Source organism: Panthera leo, chromosome A1 (assembly GCF_018350215.1).
Source record: "Panthera leo isolate Ple1 chromosome A1, P.leo_Ple1_pat1.1, whole genome shotgun sequence".
NCBI classification, from domain to species: Eukaryota; Metazoa; Chordata; class Mammalia; order Carnivora; family Felidae; genus Panthera; species Panthera leo.
Genome location: NC_056679.1, coordinates 205,087,814 through 205,107,117, shown reverse-complemented (window position 1 = coordinate 205,107,117; position 19,304 = coordinate 205,087,814). Strand labels below are relative to the sequence as shown.

The 19,304-nt window shown below is 36.8% G+C and overlaps 2 pseudogenes; one reads left to right on the top strand and one right to left on the bottom strand.

The window, feature by feature from the left end:
* Positions 1 to 1,906: 1,906 nt before the first annotated feature.
* Positions 1,907 to 3,229, top strand: LOC122201889 (annotated as a pseudogene).
* Positions 3,230 to 3,770: 541 nt separating this feature from the next.
* Positions 3,771 to 17,635, bottom strand: LOC122198447 (annotated as a pseudogene).
* Positions 17,636 to 19,304: the final 1,669 nt, after the last annotated feature.

The window sequence follows — 19,304 nt, the reverse complement described above, 5'->3', positions numbered from 1 at the left end:
TTTTCTTAAGTTCAGTGAATATCTTCATAATCATTACCTTAAGTTCTCTATCAGGCATATTACTTATATCCATTTTGCTTAGGTCTCTTGCTGTGGTTTTGTCTTGTTCTTTCATTTGGGATACATTCCTATGTTTTCTCATTTTGTCTAATTCTCTGTGTCTGTTTCTCTGTGTTAGGGAGTTCAGCTACATTTCCTGGTCTTAAATGTAAAGGCCTTATGAAGAAGAGGTTCTGTAGTGCCCTGCAGTGCAATGACCCCTGTTCAGTATAAACTGGCACTTTAGCTAAAGCTATGCATGTTGTGTGCACTCAGCTGTTGTGTCCTGGCCACTTTTTATTTCAGTCCAGTTGTCTTCAGAGGCTCTCTTTGCCTGCTATAGTCCCCAGCCAGGGTGGGGTGCACAATTTTAACAAGGTGCACCTTGGGCTTCCACAGGGCCCACTACTACCACCCCTGCCACTGGGACCGAGGGTCTAGAAAATAGGGTGAGGAGAGGAGGTGTTGGCAAGGTTTGCACTGGTCTTCTGGGGGAGGATACCCACAGAGACTGGACTGAGGGAGGCAAGGGTTACTGGGATCTGCCAAAGTGCTGGGTGGGGGGCAGGGCTTGGCATAAGCCATTTAGGTAGTGAATGTGGGCATTGTGCTGATTCCTGCAGGTCGTCATGTGTTTATGCAAGGGGATGGAGAGGGAGATGTCACCTGACAGCTTCTTTGTTCCTGGAGAAGTCCCTCCATGAACTCTGCCCCTCTGGAACATTCTCTGAGATATGTAAATAACTTCCCCTCTTGTTTGCCCCCAGTGTTTTTCAACCTGTTGTTTCTGTGCTGTAATTCTACAGGCTGTTTGTTATGATAAGGGCAGGACCTCAGCTTTCTATCACCCTCTGGACTCTCCAGAGCTGCACCCTCTGATATTTAAAATTTCAGGCCTTAAGTCTCACTGGTTGTTAGAACTCTAGAAATCTGGCATACATGACATGTAGTTTTGTAAAACCAAATGTTATAGGGATTCCTCTTCGTCATGTGAGCTCCTTGGTATGATGGTCTGTTTCTTGCTCGTCTATACATCCACGACTGCCTCCTCCCACTGTATGGATGGCCACAGTTTCACTCCCCACCACGTGTCTACCCTTCTTACCGTTTTGATGTGGCTTCTTCTCTGCCTTTAGTTGTGGAGTTTGTTCTGCCAGTCTTCAGGCTGTTTTCTGGGTTATTACACTGAGGTGAGTGTTATCTAGTTGTATTTGTGGGATGAGGTGAGCTTAGGGTCCTCTTACTCTGCCAGTTTTCCCCCTCTCCTCTTGCTTCTTGCTGTGTGTTTTCAGTTGATTCATCTAACTGTATGATTCAGTTATCTTAATTTGGTCTGTGAGCCCTTCTATTCTGGTACCTTTGGGAGAGTCTGCCTAGTAGACTACTTGGAGACTACTATACATCAAGTTATTTGCTACTGTGGTGATGATTTACTTTAAAATAAATTTCATCAGATTCAAGTTTAATTCCATAATAAAGTCACTTTATTTCACTTGCCCTCCAGTATTAAGAGAAAGATGAAGAGAAGAAAATGCCTTGTGTTATGCATGGGAACATCATCCTTCATGTGTCAAAGCTGAATGGAAGTTGAAAACTCTGAACTAGAAAACTAGCACTCCAGATCAAAAGCTCTGAAATCCTAATCTGACACTACCAGCAGGCCAGACCGTCCTCCCAAATGCAGAGGTCAAAGAGAGAATATGGTTAAAAAGTGAGTGATGTGAAGAATTTCAGAGGTACAACATTCAATCAATTTCTTTAATATAGAAGTCAAAGATTATTCGGTTTCTACAAGGGTTTTTTTTTTTTTTTTTTGTCTTCAAATGCTACAGAGGAAAGGATTGCCTGAATTTATCTAAATAATCTCATTTTGAAACTTGATTTTGCTTTAAAAGACTCAAACAGTTGACAGAGACGATATTATACTGTCTGACTTAAAAAAAAAAAAAACTATTTAAGGGGATATTTAAAATGTGCCATTCTTCTTCAAAAATGGTTAATGTAAAAATATTTTGAAGAGGGGTCTGCCCACAGCAAGTAAATGGAGGGGCCCAGTGGTTTGGAGGCCACTCTGAAGGCAGATGAGGCAGAGGGTGAGGCCGAGGCAAAGAAGTGGCTTCTATGTGTGGACCTCTTTGTGTGGAATTATACGTGTGAACCGCTCTGTGTGGAGTTTGCCTCGGTCATGAGCTGTGACACCACCGTGGCTCAGTGCTATCTGGTGGAGAATGACTGGGAGATGGAGAGAGCGCTGAACTTGTACTTTGAGCTGCCTGTGGAGGAGGACGCTTTGGAAAGCCACCCTCAGACCCCAGCCAAGTCAAAGTCCTGTGTTGACCTAATGAATAAAGAAACAACTGATTCCATTAGTTCTAAAACCAGCACATCTGAAGGTATTATGCATTTGATTTTTACAAATGTTTGAAATATTTGATTTTCAAATATTTATAATATTTGATATTTGTACAGGAGGTTATTCCCCCATATTGTAGCCACCTAAAGAAGAGAGCAAGTAGTGATGTGATTATTATGGGTCACGAAGAAGGATATTTCACAGCTATAATGTTGAAGAAATCGAGAGTGAAATTTAAAATCCAAGATATCCCTTTTCCAAATACAAAAATGATGAAAAACGTTTTGTGTGTGTATGCAACTGTGTTGGGAAATGAACTTTGCCTTATGACTTCTCATGTGGAAAGCACCAAAGAGCATGCCAAGGAACAAATGAATCAGTTAAAAATGATTTTAAAGAAAATTCAAGAAGCTCCAGAGTCAGCTATAGTTATATTTGCAGGGGATACAAATTTAAGGATCACCAAGTTACCAAATGGGTGCTTTACCCAAAAATAATTTGTATGTCTGGGAGTTTTTGACAAATCTAGGCATTGCCAGTATGCATGGGATACACAAATAAACTCTAATCTTGGAATATCTGCTACTTGTAAGCTTCATTTTAATCAAATATGTTTCAGAATAGCAGCAGAAAGTGGTCCTATTGTTACCCAAAGTTTGGACTTCCTTGGGTTGGAAAAACTGGACTGTGGTAGATTTCCTAGTGATCACTGGGGTCTTCTGTGCAACTTAGATGTGATATTATGAAATATTTTTCAAATAAGAGTTTTACATTTTCTGGTAATTTCATTCTGGATTTTGCAAATGTAATTTCTACTTATCTGGAAAGGTAGGCTTAATATGGAGGAATTGATATACTGTGTCACTGTAACAGAAGAAAACACTACTGTGATTTTATTTTGTGAACTGTGTCCTCAAATTGCAGAACTAAATATTGATGTTTATTTAAATTAAAGCATACCTAGTGTTCAGTATATGAGACTTCTTCTTAAAAAGCCACCAAGACCGTTGGAGCTTTTAATAATGCTCAGAGCTGCCAGCTGGTCCTCAAGTAGGGCCACATTGTCTCTGGGCTAGCCTTTATATTTTGTTTATTTTTAAAATCAGGTACCAAATAGTTTGTATTTTAAGTAAATACTTAAAAGTAAAAATAAGAGATTATTGAGGTTGGGGGATTGGATCTTTTCATTATATTTTACAAATTCAGATAATCTTAAATGAAAAAGCCATGATTATATACATTTAAATAGAGGACAACTATCCTATAGCAGACTTTGTCTTTGTCAGCTAATAGTACATAATTGGTCACCTGTAAGTGAAACCTTCTGATTTTAAATTCTTCAACTTTTCAAAATGCATATTTGTCAACATGTCACCATTCATGTTGCCAACAGGGGCAAATAGGCTTGATAACGATTAAAGTCAGTTTTATACCTGTACTGGACTTTTTTCCTAAGAGAAAAATAAGTGTGTAAAGAGGAATAATCTTTTAGATTTACTTCTTATAAAATTGAATTATTTTACAGAGGAGGGATAAAGAGCACTTTTTAATGTGCTTAAAGAAACATTTTAAGGGGTGCTGGGTGGCTCAGTTGGTTAAGTGGCTGACTTCAGCTCAAGTCATGATCTCTTACAGCTCATAGGCTGCAGCCTGCTTTGGATTCTGTGTCTCCCTCTCTCTCTGCCCACCCCTGCCCCCACCCCACCGCCTGCTCACACTCTCTCTCTTTCTCTCAAAAATAAAATAAAAAGAAACATAAAAAAGTTCAATATTCAGTTAAAAAACATTTTTTAAGAGAAGTGTACTTTAAATAAATAATTTTACTTGTTTAAAAATTTTTTTTTGAAGAGTAAATACTTCATGAATGCTGTTAGTATATTTATTATGTGAAATGGAAGCAATAGAAAAATATTTTATCAGAGATGTCATGAATTTTCCTTTTTATTTCATTGGCATGAAACATGTAATATGAGTTTTAAATTAAGATGTTTAGTCATTGGAGCTTTATAACCACTCTTCTCAAAGCAACAACCTCTGAACATAGCACTGAATCGTATAATCATAATTCAACATTCACCTCTAGCCAATCCCTCTATTCTGAATTTTCAGTAAAACAATTTAGTTATTTGAACACCAGCTGGTGGCCTATTCTCTATACTGCAAATAATAGAAGGATTTATAAGCTACTCATGTTGCCTCTTTTCAGTGTACCTAGGAAGACAGAATGTTATTTTATATATTAATCACTTCATAATCATTGATTATGTCCAATCTGTTCATCTGAAGTGAAGGAAGGATGTCCAAAAGAGGGACATCAAAGATTAATTTCAGTTAATTAAATTCTTAAATTACATTTCCAGCTGAAGGCTAAAGTATAGACATTAATTTAGTATGAAATTGATAGATAATTATATGTGTTGCATATGTTTGTGTTTCTTCACTGGTAGAGAAATTTTAGAGAAAGTAGGCAAGGCTGCCTTACCTAGATGAAAGAAAGTTTGCAAATTTGATACATGTTTGGTATATAAAAGCGTTTTTAGACATCTCATGCTACTCTCCCTCATCAGAGTAGAAAGTAATCACAGGGAATACAGGAACATCTGGTCCTAAAAGTAAGTCATGTCAGAGAAGAATATGAAAATGGACAAGGATGTAGGCAAATAAGGGTGAATATCATACAGTCAATGTCCTTTCATATGACCTTCTTTTTGTGTGTGTGTGCTCCCACTTATGGATGGTTTTGCTTCCTTCACAGTTCATGTTGTATTCTAAATTTGACATCATACAGGAATGAAAAAGATTTTTACTTACTGGGTCTCAGGAAAAAACAGCATTTCAGTCATAATATACAGACTACATAGATCTAGAATATTTTTAAAAGCATGATATAAAGATTTCTGTTTCTAGCCAAGATGGAGGGTGAATTGAGAGACAAGATTTGCTTTTCTGTCCAAGCAACAAATAACTTAATAAAATATATGAAAGAATAGTTTTTAAGATATTGAACATTAGGCAATGAATGGTAGTGATTCCCTTAACTAATAAATGAGATGAGATCTATAATTTCCCCAGGTTATTGGCTGCAGATTTCCCAGGCCACAAGGAAGAGAGAACCAGAGAAAGCCTGGTGGTCTTCTTGAGTTGAGAAGATGAAGCAAGGAATCTGGGGAGGTCAAGGAAGCCATAGTTCATAGGGAAAGTGTCACAGAGGAGAGAGTTATGCAGAGAAAGGGAGAAAAATCTCTGGGAATCTGCAGAATCCTCTGTGTGTTTTCAGCTGAGCACTGATCTGTGCATGAGGGTGAGGAAGCTACTTGAGGCTTGAGAAAGAACCACCAGAAAGAATTAGAGGGAATACTTCCCAGGACTTGCAGAAGACATCAGCCACTGTGGGAAACCCCATAATTCTGGATGATAGGTAGAATTCTCAAAAATGTTTTGCCTCAATAGTGGCAAAATCAACCATAAACTAAATGCTGCTTTGTTCCTCCTAACAACCCTCACAAGCAAGACCTGAATGTATCACACTGGTTCTAAGTAGTTTAATAGCAGTCCAGAATAAGCCTCAACAATATTTATAGAAATGCAAAGATATGCTGCATCCAACAAGATAAAATTCATAATGTCTAGGATTCAACAAAAATTATCAGCATGCAAAGAAGCAAGGTATTATCCATAAGGAGGTGAAAAATAATCTATTCAATCAATCCAGATGTGTCACAAAAGAATTCATAAACCAAGACAGTAAACACTATAACTATACTTCCTACGTTCAAGAAACTGGAGTAAATATTGTACACGTTAGGTACAGCCAGAAGATGTTAAAAAGACCTAAATTGGACTTTCAGGGATTAAAACTACATTTTTTGAAGTGAAAAATATAGTAGGTGGGAGTCATGATATTGCAGAACTGATCACTGAACTTGAAGACACAGCAATTGAATCTGTACAATAAGTAAAGAGAAAAAAATTACTGACTCCCCTCCTCCACGGACCATTAGTATTTAATATTTCTTACAGTGCAAGTCTATGGTAGATAAGATGAATCCTTTCAGGTTTTGCCTGCTTCTAAATGTCTTTATTTTGACTTCACTTCTAATTAATTAATTAATTGATTAATTTTAAAATTTACATCCAAGTTAGCATATAGTGCAACAATGATTTCAGGTAATTTCTTAATGCCCCTTAACCATTTATCCCATCCCCCCTCCCACAACCCTCCAGCAACCCTTTCTTTGTTCTTTATATTTAAGAGTCTCTTATGTTTTGTGCCCCTCCCTGTTTTTATATTATTTTTGCTTCCCTTCCCTTATGGTCATCTGTTTTGTGTCTTAAGTTCTTCATATGAGTTAAGGTATATTTGTCTTTATCTAATTTTGCTTAGCATATTACCCTCAAGTTCCATCCATGTTGTTGCAAACGGCAAGATTTCATTCTTTTTGATTGCCAAGTAATACTCCATTGTGTATATATATCACATCTCTATCCATTCATGCATTGATGGCCATGTGGGCTCTTTCCATAGTTTGGCTATTGTCGATAGCATGGCTATAAACATTGGGGTTCATGTGCCCCTTCCAAACAGCACACCTGTATCCCTTAGATAAATACCTAGTAGTGCAATTGCTGGGTTGTAGGGTAGTTCTATTTTTAATTTTTTGAGGAACTTCCATACTGTTTTCCAGAGTGGATGCACCAGTTGGCATTCCCACCAGCAGTGCAAAAGAGATCCTCTTTCTCTGCATCCTTGCCAACATCTGTTGTTGCCTGAGTTGTTAAAGTTAGCCATTTTAACTGGTGTGAGATGGTATCTCATTGTGGTTTTGATTTGTGTTTCCCTGATGATGAGTGATGTTGAGCATTTTTTCATGTGTTGGTTGGTCATCTGGATGTCTTCATTGGAGAAGTGTATTTTTTCACTTCATTTTTATTTTATTTTATTTATTTATTTTTAATATGAAATTTATTGTCAAATTGGTTTCCATACAACACCCAGTGCTCATCCCAACAGGTGCCCTCCTCAATGCCCATCACCCACCCTCCCCTCCCTCCCCCCCACCAATCAACCCTCAGTTTATTCTCAGTTTTTAAGAGTCTCTTATGGTTTGGCTCTCTCCCTCTCTAACTTTTCTAACTTTTTTTTTCCTTCCCCTTCCCCATGGTCTTCTGTTAAGTTTCTCAGGATCCACATTGACTTCATTTTTAAAGGACATTTTTACAGGGTATAGAATTCTAAATTAACAATTTTTCTTTTTTCTCCAAGAACTTTAAGATACCATTACATTGCTCACCGCTTTCATTTTTTTTCGCTGATAACAGGGTAGGCATCATTCTCATCATTGTTCATTGTATGTAATATTTCTTTCCTTCCTCTGATATCAAGATATTATCTTTATCTTTAGGTTTCAGCCATACGATTATGATATGCCCAGTTGTGGTTTTCTTTGTATTTACTCTTCTAGGATTTCTCTGAACTTCTTAAGTTGATGTCTTCCATCAATTTTGGAAAATTCTCACTCATTACTTATGATATTTCTTTTTCTCTATTGTTGTTTTTGTTCTGGGACTCCAGCTATGCAAATGGTAGCCTATATGATAGTATTTCACAGTTACTGGAGTTTCTGATTCCCCTTTTTAAAAAATGTTTTCTCTTTCTTTTTTAATTTGGATAATTTCAATTATCTTGTAATTCACTGATTCATGTGATGTGTTCAGTATGCTAATAAACCCATCAAAATAATTCTTCATCTTTTTTTTCATTTGTAGGATTATCATCTGGCTCCTTTTTATAGTTTTCATTTTTATGCTATAATTCCCCATCTGTTCACACGTTACCCACCTTTTACATGAAATTTCTTAATATATTTATTATTGTTATTTTATTTTTTTAATTTTTTTATTTAAAAAAATTTTTTTTAACATTTATTTGAGACAGAGAGAGACAGAGCATGAACGGGGGAGGGTCAGAGAGAGGGAGACACAGAATCTGAAACAGGCTCCAGGCTCTGAGCTTTCAGCACAGAGCCTGACGCGGGGCTCAAACCCATGGGCCGTGAGATCATGACCTGAGCCGAAGTCAGCCACTTAACTGACTGAGCCACCCAGGCGCCCCTATTATTGTTATTTTAAAATCCCTCTGATAATTCTAGTATTGGACCATCTTTGAATAAGGTTTTAATTGACTGTTTTCTCCCTTAAGAACAAGTCACTTTTTGTGTGTGCGTGATTGATGGTTTGATACAGAAGCTGAGGAAAATAATAGTTATACCCAGAAAAGGGCACATTCCTTTTGTCAGTCCACTAAAAAGAAGAGGTAAGTTGTGGGGAGATGAGTCAATCTCATCTGTAATTGAATTGAATCTTGGCTTGGCTATTTCTTTAGTTGGATTTATTTCACCACAGACTTCAATAATAATTTGTTCAAGGGATCAGAATTTTCTTTTTACCAGACATGTGTCTAGAGGATCTGTTTCCATTCTCCTGCTTTGCCTTCAGCCTTCCTCAGGTCCTGGTTGTCTGCATCTCAGAGAGATGTTCTTCAACATTCTTGCCTCTGCCCCCATCCAAAACCAGTCATTGCTTGGTACTCGCTGGGAATCCCAAGTACCTAAAGAGTTCAGTTCATTCCTCCTCTGCTGCCTCAAGACTGCAAGAAACTGCCTATGATTACACCTCAGAGGAGAATCCCTTTCAGTTTTCTTGCCCCTCTCCCAGTCATAAGTTATCACTGTCTCTAACTCAGTGTTAGGCCCTGAGAACTCATAGAACTTGTCTCTCTTCTCCTTTCCTGCCCTCAGAGTTCATGAGGTCCTTCACACTGTACCTTAGAGGAGCAGATCTTTCTCAGCATTCCTGCCCTTCCACTAAAATTAGATGCCTGCTGCCTTGTATCAATCATCATAAAACCCCAGTGCTTGAAGGTTTCTTTCAGCATTCCTAACCTAGCCCCAGTATTTCTCATGATCACTCTGTGAAGGCCCATGAGGAAGTATTGAAGGTGGGCATACTCTGTCCTAAGGATTCTAAACTATCAAGGATTCTAAACTACCACACTTGGTCTACAAAATCAAAATTGTTGTTTGTTTGTTCAGCAGTTTTCTTTTTACCTATTTCTCTGCAGGTTTCTCCTTTTCCACTCCTTCACTTAGGATGAAAGAAAACTGTTGGGTCTCTTCACTCCAGAGAGAGGTTTATAAGTTTCTGGATTTTATTAATTCATTATATATTTCCCCCCATATTTATCTCTCTGATGAATTTTTAATAAACTATGATTTCATTGGTTATCTGGCCTGTTACTGTTAGGGTAGAAATGGCATTCTCTCTCTCTCTCTCTCTCTTTTTTTTAAAGACTACATGTTAACTCAGTTATTAATGTCCATATAAAAGTCCCACATGAAATATTAGCAGATCACATTAAAAAATATACTATGACCAAATGATAAACATATCCACTAACATCATTGCTATTTTAACCTTGCACGTGAGCTATTAACCAATGCAATTAGAGGGAAGAAAAAAAAAAGCAAAATGTTACAACTGGAAATAATAGGTGAAACTATCACCTAATGGTGATATGTGCTCCTAATATTTTATAATCTAATAGAATATTAGCATATATTAATAACCAAAAATCAATATTTTTAAAATATGAAAACCACAAGCAGTTAGAAGACATAATGGAAAATACTATTCCATTTACAATTGATATTAGATGAGCAAATATAGTATGGAATAAACATCATGACTGTGTAAATCAGATGTGAAAAAATTTTAAATATAAATTATAATTGAAAAATTTATAATTGAACATATTCTTTTATAAAAAAACTTGATATTAAAAAGATGTTAATTATCTTAAAGTTAATTCAAGCATTATTATAATCCTAATCAAAATAATAATTTTTTTTTATTTTACTTATACTTATTTGTTTAATTTATTTTTTAAATTTACATCCAAGTTAGTTAGCATATACTGCAACAATGATTTCAGGAGTAGATTCCTTAATGCCCCTTACCCATGTAGCCCATGCCCTCTCCCACAACCCCTCCAGTAACCTTCTGTTTGTTCTCCATATTTAAGAGTCTCTTTACTGGTTATGAATCTGTTCAAAATTTTCTATTTCTTCCTGTTTCAGTTTTGGTAGTGTATATGTTTCTAGAAATTTGTCCATTTCTTCCATATTGCCCATTTTATTAGCATATAATTGCTCATAATATTCTCTTATTATTGTTTTTATTTCTGCTGTGTTAGTTTTGATCTCTTTCATTCTTGATTTTATTTATTTGGGTCCTTTCCTTTTTCTTTTTGATCAAACTGGCTAAGGGTTTATCAATTTTGTTAATTCTTCAAATAACCAGCTTCCTGTCTTCTGCTGGTTTTGGGTTTTATTTGCTGTTCTTTTTCCAGCTCCTTAAGGCATAAGGTTAGCTTGTGTAGTTGAGATCTTTCTGCCTTCTTTAGGAAGGCCTGGATTGCTATATACTTTCCTCTTATGACTGCTTTGCTGCATCCCAGAGGTTTGGGGCTGTGGTGTTATCATTTTCATTGGCTTTCATGTACTTTTTAATTTTCTCTTTAACTTCTTGGTTAGCCCATTCATTCTTTAGTAGGATGTTCTTTAGTCTCCAAGTATTTGTTATCTTTCCAATTTTTTTCTTGTGGTTGATTTCGAGTTTCATAGTGCTGTGGTCTGAAAATATGCATGGTATGATTTCGATCTTTTTGTACTTGTTGAGGGCTGATTTGTGTCCCAGTATGTGATCGATTCTGGAGAACGTTCCATGTGCAGTGGAGAAGAATACATATTCTATTGCTTAGGATGAAATCTTCTGAATATATCTGTTAAGTCCATCTGGTCCAGTGTGTCATTCACAGCCATTGTTTCCTTGTTGATTTTGTGCTTAGATGATCTGTCCATTGCTGTAAGTGGAGTGTTGAAGTACCCTACTATTATGGTATTATTATCAATGAGTTTCTTTATGTTTGTGATTAATTGATTTATATATTTGGGTGCTTTCATATTTGGAGCATAAATATTCACAATTGTTAGGTCTTCTTGGTGGATAGACCCCTTAATTATGATATAATGTCCTTCTTCATCTCTTGTTACAGTCTTTATTTTAAAGTCTAGATTGTCTGACATAAGTATAGCTACTCTAGCTTTCTTTTGATGGCCATTAGCACGATAGATGGTTCTCCACCCGCTTACTTTCAATCTGAAGGTGTCTTTAGGTCTAAAGTTGGTCTCTTATAAACAGCATATAGATGGATCTTGTTTTCTTATTGATTCTGTTTCCCTGTATCTTTTGATTGGAGCATTGAGTCCATTGACGTTTAGAGTGAGTACTAAAAGATATGCATTTATTGCCATTATGTTGCTTGTAGAGTTGGAGTTTCTGGTGGTGTTCTCTGGTCCTTTCCAGTCTTTGTTGCTTTTGGTCTTTTTTTTCTGTCTTTTCTCCCTTCAGAGAGTGCCCCTTAAAATTTCTTGCAGGGCAGGTTTAGTGCTCACAAACTCCTTTAGTTTTGGTTTGTCTGGGAAACTTTTTATCTCTCTTTCTATTTTGAATGACAGCCTTGCTGGATAAAATTCTTGGGTGCATATTTTTCTGATTCAGCAAATTGAATATATCCTGCCACTCTTTTCTGGTCTGCCAAGTTTCTGTGGATAGGTCTGCTGCAAACCTGTCTGTCTTCCTTTGTAGGTTAAGGACTTTTTTCCCTTGCTGTTTTCATACTTGCCTGAGTATTTTGTGAATTTGACTATGATAGACCTTGTTGATGGTCGGTTTTTGTTGAATCTAATGGGAGTTCTCCGTGCTTCCTGGATTTTGATGTCTGTGACTTTCCCCAGGTTAGGGAAGTTTTTCACTATGATTTGCTCACATAACCTTTCTACCCCCTTTTCTCTCTCTTCATCCTCTGGGGCCCCTGTGATTCTGATGTTCTTCCTTTTTAATGAGTCACTGATTTCTCTAATTCTTATATCATGCCCTTTTGCCTTAGTCTCCCTCTTTTTTTTCTGCTTCGTTATTCTCCATAAGTTTGTTCTCTGTATCGCTGATTCACTGCTCTGCCTCATCCATCCTTGCTGCTGTGGCATCAATTCAAGATTACAGCTCAATTATAGCATTTTTTATTTCATCCTGACTAGCTTTTACTTCTATCTCCACAGAAAGGGATTCTAATCTATTTTCAACCTCAGCTAGTATTCTTATTGTGATTCTAATTTCTTGTTCAGACATCTTGCTTGTATTTGTGTTGATTAAGTTCCTGGCTGTTGTTTCTTCCTGCTCTTTCTTTTGGGGTGAATTCCTTCATTTTGTCATTTTGAAGGAAGAAAAGGAATTAATAAGGTAAAAAAAATAAAATTAAAGAATTAAAAACCACACACACACACACACGCAAAAATCAAATAAATGATGCTAGATCCTAGGTGTATTTTGGTCTGGTTGTTGAAAAGAGGTTGATAGATTAGAGGAAAAAGGGAAAAGAGAAAAAAAAAAGGAAAATGCTTGAAAATTGGAAAAATGAATACAATGAAATAGAATAAAATGAAATGAAATGAAGGAGGTAAAATAGAAGTTGAAAAATTTACAAAAATGCAAAAAATATAGGAGCAAAAAATTAAAGAAATTGTTTTTAATAAAAATTGAAAATAAAAATACAGTTTTCACTTTTTGTATTCAAGAAAAAGAAAATAAACAGAAAAGAAAAAAAAATTGAATAGATGGACCAGTGAACAGACTGAAATATGATTGAAATTACATCGTTTTCCCCTAGAAGTCAAATTATGAAGCACTTTATAGTCTGTAAACTAAGCAGGCGGAGAGACTTGTGGTGTTCCTGAAGAGCAAGGTTGGCCCAGTTGGGTGGGGCTTAGTGTAACAGCTCTGTTCTCCAGTAGATGGTGCTACTTAGCTTACTGGGGTGGATTGTTGTGGTGCTTGTAGGTGTGTATGCGCATGCATGGGAAGAGTGAAAATGGCGTCACTCAGGTACCCAGTCTCTAGTATCGGAACTCTGTTCTCCCCAGTCAGCAATTGCGCACCTGTCCTTTGTCTCCGGTCTGTCTACTCCCCACTTTTACACTGTCCATGACCTAGCCATCAGGTTGCCAGATGGCACTTCCCTCCTGCGTTTTTTTTTTTTTTTAATTTTTAATGTTTATTTATTTTTGACAGAGAGAGAGAGAGACAGAGCATGAGTAGGGGAGGGTCAGAGAGAGAGGGAGACACAGAATCTGAAGCAGGCTCCAGGCTCTGAGCTGTCAGCACAGAGCCCAACGCAGGGCTCGATCTCATGATGGTTCATGAGCTGAAGTCATGGTGACCTGAGCTGAAGTCAGATGCTTAACCGACTGAGCCACCCAGGCACCCCATTTCCCTCCTGAGTTTTATCTCATATGCGGCTGTGTTTCCCAACCCCTCACTTCTGAGGGACTGTGGCTTTGACCTGCTCAGATACTCTGGGGTCTCACCAAGCAATGGCCAGGTGCCGGCCACCCCCAGGAATGTTCGTGGGACATGCTGCTGCCAATGCCCAGAGACTATGGCTGGCTGCCAGCCCGCCCCAGTAAAAGTTCACATGATTTTGTAGTCACACTGTTTCAAGGATTATGGTAAGTCACAACATACATCTGGCACCAGGCTTCACCCTTAACATCCTTGTTACAGCACCAGTGAATGTGGTTGATCTCTGAGGTCTGCTGGGACCAGGTGTCTTCATAGCCTCTACCAAATGTCCTCCCAGTAGGTGAGTTGCCTCTCCCTGTGTGGCCCGAGGACCCCTGGACTTCACTCTCTGCTCCTGGGGATTTGCCTTTCCCACCAGCATGACACCAGTTATCGAGTGCTGGAGTTTCAGACTCTGTGCTCCTCCTGCTTATAGGGTCTTAATGGAATTTAAACCCTCTCTTTTTTCCTTTCTCCCTTTTTAGTTCAGTCCCTGTGGCTGTTTCCACTTTTCCACTTTCTCTCCAGCTGCTTTTGGCGGGGGTGCTTTTCCCGTACTCTCCCCCCATCTCTGTCCTCTCTCTACAAGCAAAAATAGCTTCCTGCCCTCCGCAGCTTCTCTCTCCCCTAGTTCACCTCTCCCCACCATGTACCTCATGAGTTCTGTGGTTCAGGTTGTGCAGATTGTTGTTAATCCTCAAATAAGTTTTCTAGGTGTGCAGGATGGTTTAATGTTGATCTGGCTGTATTTCATGGACACGAGATGCAAAAAAGCTTCCATGCTGTTCTGCCATCTTGGCCCCTCCAGAAATGGCATTCTCTTATAACTTTCTACATTCTAAGCAGAAGCTGACACCTGGCATTTACATATAAATGATTATTTTCTCTATCTCTGTCTCTCTACTCATACACACACACACACACACGAATATATATATACATATACACACACACCTATACACATGTATGTATATGTGTGTGTATGTATATATATATATATGTGTGTGTGTGTGTGTGTGTGTGTATACACACACTTTTGAAAAAAGTTATTCTAATTCACAAAAAATTTTTTGGGAATTCTTCTTTCATACTTTCTTAAAGTCATTCATCACAGTCCTTTGAATATCCTTAATGGTAGAAAATCTTTAGTTCCAAAAATCATATTTTCTCTAAAATAAAAATGGCATTCAAAATTAAGTTTGTAAATAATGCTGACAATGAAATTTAGTAATGTTTTATCATGAAAACAATGTAATTATAAAATAGACTGATTTTCTTATATGTCTCTTAAACAACTTTGAAGGCAATTTTATACAAGCAGTTCAAAACTACTTTTGAGTGATAACAGCATAACTGAAATAAGAAAACTATTTCTAATGATGGCTGCTTAATTATAGAATAGTAATTTAAACCAAGTATTGAGGAACATGTAATTTTCAAGTTCATTTTTATTGCTCATATATCTAGTCTTGAAAAATACTTTAAAATATTTCAAATTTTAGGTGCAGCTGGGTGGCTCAGTCAGTTAAGCGTCCTACTCTTGATTTTGACTCAGGTCATGGTCTCAAGCCCTGTGTTGGGCTCCATGCTCATAGTGCAGAGCTTTCTTGGGATTCTCTCTGCCCCCCCCCCCCCCATTCAGGTGCATTCTCTCTCTCTTTCAAAATAAATAAATAAATTCAAAAAAAATTTCAAATTTTGTTCTTCTTGTACTGTTAATAATGCAATTCAATTGTTAATATATAGCTTACCATTTTATGGTTTTCTTTCTAAATGGAAAAATAAGTTAATTTTTTTTAGTTTTCTTGAAAACATGTCATAGCACATCTTCACTTTGTTTACAACTAATTTTATTTATTTTTTTTTTTCAACGTTTTTTTTTTTTTTTTATTTATTTTTGGGACAGAGAGAGACAGAGCATGAACGGGGGAGGGGCAGAGAGAGAGGGAGACACAGAATTGGAAACAGGCTCCAGGCTCCGAGCCATCAGCCCAGAGCCTGACGCGGGGCTCGAACTCACGGACCGCGAGATCGTGACCTGGCTGAAGTCGGGCACTTAACCGACTGCGCCACCCAGGCGCCCCTACAACTAATTTTAAATGACTTGTTTTAAGAGGAAGATAGAAACATTTCATTCGTGTAAACAAAAGTGGAAATTTTTGCAAAAATTTTTTTGCAAAAATACCACAGAAAAGCACTCATTTATGGGATCAGATGTGGCCAAAGTTCCCAGCAGAGGGCAGCACTCTATGTGAAATCAGAAGTTGCTAGGGAAATGCTTCTGAACTTTTGCCCCATGTGCCAGAGACAGTTATTGAATTTTATCTATTGAATTTTAAACAGTTATGAAATTTTGGAACACTTTCATTTGAGGCTGAATATTCTTACTAGGTGCTTATTTATTTGATTTTTTTCTGTCAAATGGTAAAATTTAAGGACATAAAATAATAATGATTTATTGCAAATGTTCTGCCTTCTGTGTAAGATACAATTTCTTTTAATTGTTGAAAATGACTTCTTTTGAAGTTCACTTTGCATCCGCATGTATTAAAAATTGCAGGATTTATTGTATAAAACCATGTTTACAGCATTCTTACTTCTTATGGGTTTATGAGTGTCTTAATGTCCCCATTAAGACATTCAGTTTTTTTGTTCTAAACTGTTTTCTTACGCTTCTTACTCATATGGAAGATTTTTCATCTGTCAATTTCCAACCAACAAATGTATTATTTTTGAGCAATTTTAAGTGTAATCTCCTTTGCAAATGCTTTTTTTGCTGACTTATTTTGTCTTTCTTTTTCTCTCCTGTAGTTCAATTCTGTATGCTCAGATATAGCAAGAAGAGGTTGGTGCCCTCACCAACATCCTGTAATCGTATCTTCTACACTAATGCCTAACCTAACTTTTTCTTTTCCTTTCTTTTCTTTTTTTTATTATAAAATATATATACTTACATTAGAATTTATAAAATATATTTGTACTGTTTAATTAATAATGAAAGAAAACAAACACTAGTATAAGCCAAGTCAAAAAAAGAACGTTGGCAGCATCCAAGCACACCCACTTAGTTCCTGGCTTCCTCTCTAATTATAATCCTATCCTTCCAGCCTGGAGGTATCCACTATTCTGGCTTTGTGATAACCTTACCTTTTTTTTTATGCTTTTACAACCTATATATGCATTCTTAAACAATGGTCTGGTTTTGCCTGTTTTGAACTTAATATGAGTGGAATCATACTATTGGAATTTTTTTCATATTTTAAACTTTTAATTTGCATATTAAAAATTGTGCATTCCAATAATTAAAATCATCTGAACATAGAAATGGTACTCTGATTAAATTGCATTTGCAGCTTACAGGACATCTTGTACCAACTTGGTTTTTATTCTAGATTTCACTGTTGTCCCACCTAGCTTCTTCCTTCACCAACATACAAGTTCTTTTCCTTCCCTGCCCAGCCAGATGTGCAGATGGAGGAGGCAGCCTCAGTGTTCCTCCTCAGTAGTTCTGATTCTTTGATGAGGAAAGGGACATCAGTCATTTAAATCTGATCCAACCTCTTTGCACCTTATATTATTAAAGAGCTAAAAGAAGTAAAATAAGAAGGCAACGCTTGTGGAATGTACAGTGCATACTGGTGGCGCACACCTCATTACAATTTGCCCGCTTGCTTTTCCCGTTCAGTTGTTTCTTTTGAAGACAGTGGATTTTTCTCTTGCTTTTCTCCCTTCTTCAATTTTGACTTAATCGAATTTCTCCATCTCAGCCATATGGGGTTTGTCAGACATGGTTGCAAAGGAAGCAGAGCAATGCTTTCCAGCAAGCAGAGTCCGATCTGCACAGTGGCTGCTGCCAAGTGCCCTGCTGGAATTCTTTTTATCCTACTTCTTGTGTTTAATATAGTGTTTGCAATGCCATCCATACTATAGCATTTGGCTATGTCATTTTCTTAGTGCTACACTGTTTCATTGTATTAACATTTCACAACTCATTCATCCTACTGTAAGTAGACATTCAGGTTGTTTGCAGTTTTTGGTTACTGTAAATAAGACTGCTGCTAATCCTCCTACACATGCATGCTGGGGCCTATGTTTATATGCTTTCAGGGTATGTACTGGCATTCTTTAATATTTCCCTGGTGAAAAACCTCTTGGATTTTGGTATCCAAACTTTAGAATATAAATGTCTTTGTAATAACACTTGTCAGCTGATGTTTTTACGAAAAATTTGTATTTATGTTCAAATGCAGTACTACATTTTAAAGAAAGCTCTGTGTGTGTGGGAGGGGTGGTTGTAGGGGAAGTCTTGAATTATATTCTAAGTAGAATTGTTAAGTGTTAACGTTTTGAAAGGAACAGTTAGAATCAACAAAGGGCATGTGTGATGGTTAATTTTATGTGTCAACTTGACTGGGATGGGGGTGCCCAGATATTTGGTTAAACATTATTCTGTGAGGCTGTTTCAGGATAAGATTAACATTCAAATGGAGTGAATTAAACAGATCACCCTCTGCAATATGGGTGAACTTCATCTAATTCACTGATGGTCTGAGTATGAAAAAAGGCTTAGTAAAGGAATATTTGTTTTCTTTGCCTATCTTCCAGCTGGAACATTGGTCTTCTCCTGCCTTCAGACTTGGACTTGGACTAGAGCTATACCATTGGCTCCTTCCTGGGTCTTCAGCAAATTCCTGGGTCTCGACGGCAGATCTTGGGACTTCTCAGTCTCCATAATCATGTGAGCCAGTTCCTTACAATAAATCGTATCATATATAAATATCCAATCAATTGGGTTTCTCTAGAGAACCCAGACTAATACAGCATGTTGCTGTTGCTGTATATAAAGTAATTGTTTGAAATAACCATATTGATCATTTAATGAACATTTCAGTCATTTTACATATTAACATGATAGCTTGTCACGTATATATGTATACATATATACATATATATATATGTATTTTACTGTGAATTAGTTATGTTTTAGGAAATTGGTTGAGGTTTTGAGTTAATATATAAAATGTTATAATTTTTCTTATTTAAAATATTGATAAATAGACTTTCAGTTATCATTTTTTTTAAAGTCTAATTTATAGAAATAGGTTTCTGATTTTAAGTGGAGAATACCTAAAGTGGGAAATGCTATACCTAAAATGGAAATTCTGGGTCATAGATCATATGTATCTTCAACTTGGTTAGATAATACCAAGTTGTATTGCAAAAGTATGGTACAAATATTCTTACCAGGTGTCTGTTGGAATTCCATTGCTTACATCCTCGCTGAGAGGGTAACCAAATATCCCAATTTTTGAGGAAATGGACTGTTTTACAGAAAATGCTTGTTATAAAACATAGAAGGGAATATAGAATTGGAAAAAAATAATTTCACAGACCCAAATGATATTATAGATTAAGGGAAGTATTACTAATTGCTGTCAAAAATCATTAAGTAAATGGT